At 34.8% G+C, this 6,696-nt stretch overlaps 1 non-coding gene across 1 annotated transcript; it reads right to left on the bottom strand.

Moving 5' to 3' along the window:
* Positions 1-596: 596 nt before the first annotated feature.
* Positions 597-703, bottom strand: LOC139860721 (small nucleolar RNA R71). The gene has a single exon (XR_011763347.1). It is a non-coding gene; the product is annotated as a small nucleolar RNA R71 (small nucleolar RNA).
* Positions 704-6,696: the final 5,993 nt, after the last annotated feature.

Raw genomic sequence — 6,696 nt, forward strand, 5'->3', positions numbered from 1 at the left:
CCAGTCGACCAAGTACTCCAATTCAAATTTCCGATAATCCATTTTTTGAACCCGACCTCACAATTGAGAATCCGGAGAATATTCAGGGACAATTCATAGATCCTGAACCATTAATTTTTCCTCCGGAACCACCAATCATTCAAACAGAGATTGTTGAGGAACGAACCATTAAATCAGAATCCTCTAGTGATTCAGATTCAACAAATTCAATCATGGAGAATCTGGAATCTTTAAGTATGGAAGACCGAATGAGAGCTAAACGCACGGGCCAAGGTCACGCAATTACTCATCCAGACATTAATGCACCAGATTATGAAATCAAAGGACAAATTCTACACATGGTAACAAATCAATGCCAATTTAGTGGTGCGCCGAAGGAAGATCCAAATGAACATCTTCGTACCTTTAATAGGATCTGTACTTTATTTAAAATAAGAGAAGTTGAAGATGAACAGATATATCTCATGTTAATTCCCTGGACTTTAAAGGGAGAAGCCAAAGATTGGTTGGAATCGTTACCTGAAGGGGCGATTGATACATGGGACGTTTTAGTTGAAAAATTTCTTAAACAATTCTTTCCAGCATCTAAAGCCGTAAGACTTCAAGGAGAAATTGTTACTTTCACACAGAAGCCAAATGAAACTCTATATGAGGCATGGACCAGATTTGGAAAGTTATTGAGAGGATGTCCGCAACATGGTTTAGACACTTGTCAAATAGTACAAATATTCTACCAAGGATTCGACATCACTACAAGAAAAGACATCGATATAGCAGCTGGTGGTTCCATTATGAAGAAAACCGAAACTGATGCTTACAAAATTATTGATAATACTGCTTCCCAATCACATGAGTGGCACCAAGAAAAAGATATCGTTAGATCATCTAAAGCAGCTAGAGCCGATTCTAGCCATGACTTAGATTCCATTTCCGCAAAGATAGATGCTGTCGAGAGACGAATGGAAAAGATGACTAAGGATATACACTCAATACGAATTAGTTGTGAGCAGTGTGGAGGACCACATTTGACAAAAGATTGTCTCAGTATTGAACTGACAATGGAACAAAGAGAGAATGTTTCATATCTAAACTAAAGGCCTGGAAATAATTATCAGAATAATTATCAACCGCCAAGACCGATTTACAATCAAAACCAGAATTATAATCGAAATGTTCCATACAACAACCAACAAGGTCCTAGTAATCAACAAGTATCCAATAATACTTACAATCAGCAAAGACCTAATTTTCAAAACAAACCACCACAAACCGATGATAAAAAGCCGAATTTAGAAGATATGATGATGAAGCTAGTTGAATCTCAAACACAGTTTTTCACATCTCAGAAACAAACGAATGAACAAAATGCTCAAGCATTTAGAAATCAACAAGCTTCTATTCAAAATCTGGAACAAGAAGTAAGTAACCTAGCAAGGTTAATAGGTGAAAGAAAACCGAGAAGTTTACCTAGTGATACAAATGCTAACTCCCGGAATGAAACAGCTAAAGCCATTACCACAAGAAGTGGTATTACACTTAAACCACCTGAAATACCTGTAATTTCTAATGAAGATATTCCTACTCCACAAGAACCACAACCTGAACAAGATAAAGAAAAAGAACCAGTAGTTGAAAAGGTTAATGAAGATAACATAGTTAAGGCTAAACCTTATGTTAAACCATACCAACCACCACTTCCTTACCCGAGTAAAATGAGAAAAGAGAGACTTGAAGCCGAGCAATCCAAATTCTTGGATATGTTTAAACAGATAAATGTAAATCTTCCTTTCATTGATGTGATTTCAGGAATGCCTAGATATGCTAAATTTCTGAAAGATCTAATCACAAATAGAAAGAAAATGGAAGAACTCTCGGCCGTTACTATGAATGCTAATTGTTCTGCAGTGTTGTTGAATAAGATACCAGAAAAATTATCTGATCCAGGAAGTTTCACAATTCCATGTTTTCTGGGTATTCTTAGTTCAATAGAAGCATTGGCAGACTTAGGTGCTAGTATAAATCTAATGCCGTATTCACTATACGCTAAACTAGACCTTGGAGAATTGAAACCAACACGAATAAGCATACAACTAGCCGATAGATCAATAAAATATCCTAGAGGGATAATGGAGAACATGCTAGTTAAAGTTGCTACTTTAGTATTTCCAGTAGATTTTGTTGTTCTGGACATGGAAGAAGATTCTCAAGTTCCTCTCATTTTAGGAAGACCATTCTTAAACACGGCTAAAGCAATGATAGACGTGTTTGGTAAGAAATTGACCATAAGTATAGAGGACGAGAGTGTTACCTTTTCAGTTGATAGAGCAATGCAACAACCGTAATCTGCAGATGATACATGTTACTATATTCAAACTATAGAATCACATGCAGAATTGTTAGAAGAATTTCCAGAATTACAAGGAACGGGAGAATGTTCTTTAGGAAAAGGAACAGAACCAAGTGATGAAACTGAAATGTTAGCTACACTTATGGCTAATGGATATGAACCAACAACAGAAGAAATTCAAATGCTAAAAGAAGAAGACAGATATCGATATAAATCATCGATAGAAGAACCACCGACATTAGAGTTAAAGCCACTTCCAACCCATTTGGGATACGCTTATTTACATGGTGAATCTGAATTACCTGTAATAATATTGTCTTCTCTTACTGAAAATGAAAAATCTCAACTCATTTCTGTGTTGAAAGCTCATAAACCAGCCATTGCATGGAAGATTCATGATATTAAAGGAATAAGTCCTTCGTATTGCACACATAAAATCCTTATGGAAGAAGGTCATAAAACGTATGTGCAACGCCAACGAAGACTAAATCCGAATATGCAAGATGTTGTTAAGAAAGAAATTATTAAACTGCTAGATGCAGGTTTAATTTATCCAATTTCTGATAGTCCATGGGTAAGCCCAGTTTAATGCGTGCCTAAGAAGGGTGGCATGACTGTCATCACAAATGAGAAAAATGAGCTTATTCCTACTAGGAATGTAACAGGATGGCGTGTTTGTATTGATTATAGAAAATTAAATGACACCACCAGAAAAGATCACTTTCCCTTACCTTTCATTGATCAAATGTTGGAAAGATTAGCCCGAAATAGTTACTATTGTTTTCTTGATGGTTTTTCCGGATACTTTCAAATTCCAATAGCACCCGAAGACCAAGAGAAAACCACATTCACGTGCCCTTATGGTACTTTTGCTTACAAACGCATGCCATTTGGACTTTGCAACGCCCCTGCAACCTTTCAAAGGTGCATGATGGCGATTTTTCACGACATGATAGAAGAATGCATGGAAGTTTTCATGGATGACTTTTCAGTCTTCGGTGATACATTTGAATCATGTCTAGTTAATCTTGAACGAATGCTTATTAGATGTGAACAATCAAATCTAGTTCTTAATTGGGAGAAATGCCATTTCATGGTTAAAGAAGGCATCGTTCTTGGTCATAAAATTTCAAAGGAAGGAATTGAAGTGGATAGAGCTAAAGTAGATGTAATTGCTAAACTTCCACATCCCACCAATGTTAGAGGAGTTAGGAGTTTTCTAGGGCATGCCGGTTTTTACCGACGTTTTATAAAAGATTTTTCTAAAATTGCCACTCCTATGAATAAACTCCTAGAAAAGGATGCTCCATTCATCTTTTCAGATGAATGTATCAAATCTTTTAATATTCTTAAAGAAAAACTCACTAATGCGCCGATCATGATAACTCCAAATTGGAATCTACCGTTTGAACTTATGTGCGATGCAAGTGATTTTGTAATGGGAGCCGTTTTAGGACAAAGGATTGAAAAATGATTTCAACCTATATATTATGCTAGTAAGACATTACAAGGAGCACAAACAAATTACACAACTACAGAAAAAGAACTCCTTGCTATTGTCTTTGCTTTTGACAAATTTCGATCATATCTCGTTCTAGCAAAAACGGTGGTCTATACCAACCATTCTGCTCTTAGATACCTATTTTCGAAACAAGATGCTAAACCAAGATTAATCCATTGGATCTTACTCTTACAAGAGTTCGATATTGAAATCCGAGACAAAAAGGGAGCAGAAAATCTCGCCGCTGATCATCTTTCTCGTCTTGAAAATCCTGAATTAGAAGTTCTAAATGAATCAGCCATACAAGACAACTTTCCTGATGAATATCTATTGAAGATAGAATATAATGAAATTCCATAGTTTGCAGACTATGCAAACTACTTAGTATGTGGATTCCTTGAAAAAGGATTATCGTACCAAAAACGAAAGAAATTCTTTAGTGATATAAAACACTATTTCTGGGAAGATCCACATTTGTTTAAAAGTTGTCCCGATAGAATAATACGCCGATGTGTATTCGGAGATGAAGCTAGTAAAATCTTAAACCATTGTCACACAGGACCAACAGGAGGGCATTATGGGCCTCAACTCACAGCAAGAAAAGTTTATGATGCTGGATTCTATTGGCCTACAATTTACAAAGATGCACACCTTCTTTGCAAATCCTGTGATGCTTGTCAAAGGGCCGGAAAAATAAGTCAACGTGATGAAATGCCACAAAATGTCATTCAAGTATGTGAAGTATTTGACATCTGGGGTATTGACTTTATGGGTCCATTTCCAAAATCTCATAATAATCTATATATTCTCGTAGCCATTGATTATGTATCTAAATGGGCGGAAGCACAAGCTCTCTCGACTAATGATGCACGAGTTGTAGTCAACTTTTTAAAACGTCTTTTTGCAAGGTTTGGAACACCGAAAGCTTTAATAAGTGATCGGGGTACTCATTTCTGTAATAATCAACTTGAGAAAGTTCTCAAAAGATATGGAGTAACTCATAAAATCTCCACCGCTTATCATCCACAGACAAGTGGACAAGTTGAAAATACTAACCGAGCTTTGAAACGTATTCTAGAGAAAACCGTAGGATCAAATCCGAAGGAATGGTCCATTAAATTGGAGGATGCACTCTGGGCTTTTAGAACAGCCTACAAAACTCCAATTGGAACCACACCTTTTAGACTCATTTATGGAAAAGCATGTCATCTTCCAGTAGAAATTGAACACAAAGCATTTTGGGCTTTGAAGACATGTAATCTTGATTTACATGAAACTGGACGTCTACGGTTAAGTCAACTAAACGAATTAGAAGAATTAAGACATGAAGCATACAAAAATTCGTTAATCTATAAAGAAAGAACGAAGAAATGGCATGATAAAAGAATCAGAAGTTCAAAAGAATTTAAAGAAGGAGACGGAGTTCTTCTTTTCAATTCACGATTCAAGCTATTTCCTGGAAAATTGAAATCAAGATGGTCTGGACCATCCATAGTCAAAAGAGTTTTCCCATACGGAACGATAGAATTGATAAATTCAAATGGGATTGAATTTAAGGTTAATGGTCACAGAGTTAAACATTACATAGATAGTCCGATGGAAATTGACAACGAAGTTAATCACAATTTCGAGACCACAGCTAACTAAGTGTGGGGAGAATCAAGTCTTTAAAGGATAATATGTATTTCTGTTAGAGTTAGATTTTCTGTTTTCGTGTAGTTCTCGAAAATGGAACCCGAATGGTCTTTCGCTAGCAGACCCTAAAGAACTAGTCTTCTCCACCCATTCTGAATTTTTATTTTTTTAGGTTTTTACGAAATGAAGACTTCCTGTGAACTGAACCATGGTCTAATGCTACACGCTTTGATCACTAAACGTAATAATGACACACTTCCGAGTGAACTGGTATCAGTAATCAGAGAAAAATTGGACGGAGTAAGAAAAGAATCCAGATGCGAAAATAATAAGTTACAATTTGGTAAAGGAAAATCAAAATCCGCAGCGAAAAGAAGAGCACGACACCTTGAAAAATGTCACAAATGCGGAAAATGGTCACACGAAGGTAAATGCTCAAATAATCAAACCTATTCAAATACCGAATTTGTTACTTTATGCAGAGACGGACCGTTCATATGTTTAGAAGAAAAAACATTAAATGCTCGAGGTTACGCCTATGTAGCCATGGAGAACCAATTAGTCCGACTATCTTATGAGTGGGCTAGAGCATATCACTAAGAAATACTATCTCACAGGTAAGTCTGTACAGTTTTTATTTTTATTTTTATTTTTTTTAACCTTTTGATAATAAACGATAATTTGTTCGCTATAAAGTATTAAATTGGTATTCGATAAAATTAGGTCTTGCGACCGAAATTATTGATATCATACAAAAATTTATTACATCACTGCGAAATTTAACGTTTATTCTTAACGTATAAATATCTTTAATCAATCAACCCAAAATATTTCAAAAATTCGTCATGAGTTAAATTAGGTCATGGAACCGAAATTACTTTACCGAAAAGAGGGGCGTATATTTTTGATAATATTTGATTGATTAAAGTGGGATAAAAGCTAAAAAGATTTTTAATTTTATTTTTACCATGTTTTTAAAATTAATATATAAATCTTAAATTGATATTGTAAACTTTTTAAATCAATATATTTAAAATTGTAAATATTTGAAAAATTAATATTTTTAATATAAGTTTGTATGTATAAAAACAAAATTAAATTTAAGTTTGGTGTGAATTTTTAATATTAATTTTGAATTTTATGCATTTTAAATTTAAGTTGTGTGAATTTAAAAACAAAAATTTACTTTATCTCATTAAGTTAAAAATACGAT

Source organism: Rutidosis leptorrhynchoides, chromosome 7, assembly GCF_046630445.1.
Source record: "Rutidosis leptorrhynchoides isolate AG116_Rl617_1_P2 chromosome 7, CSIRO_AGI_Rlap_v1, whole genome shotgun sequence".
In the NCBI taxonomy this organism is placed as follows: domain Eukaryota; kingdom Viridiplantae; phylum Streptophyta; class Magnoliopsida; order Asterales; family Asteraceae; genus Rutidosis; species Rutidosis leptorrhynchoides.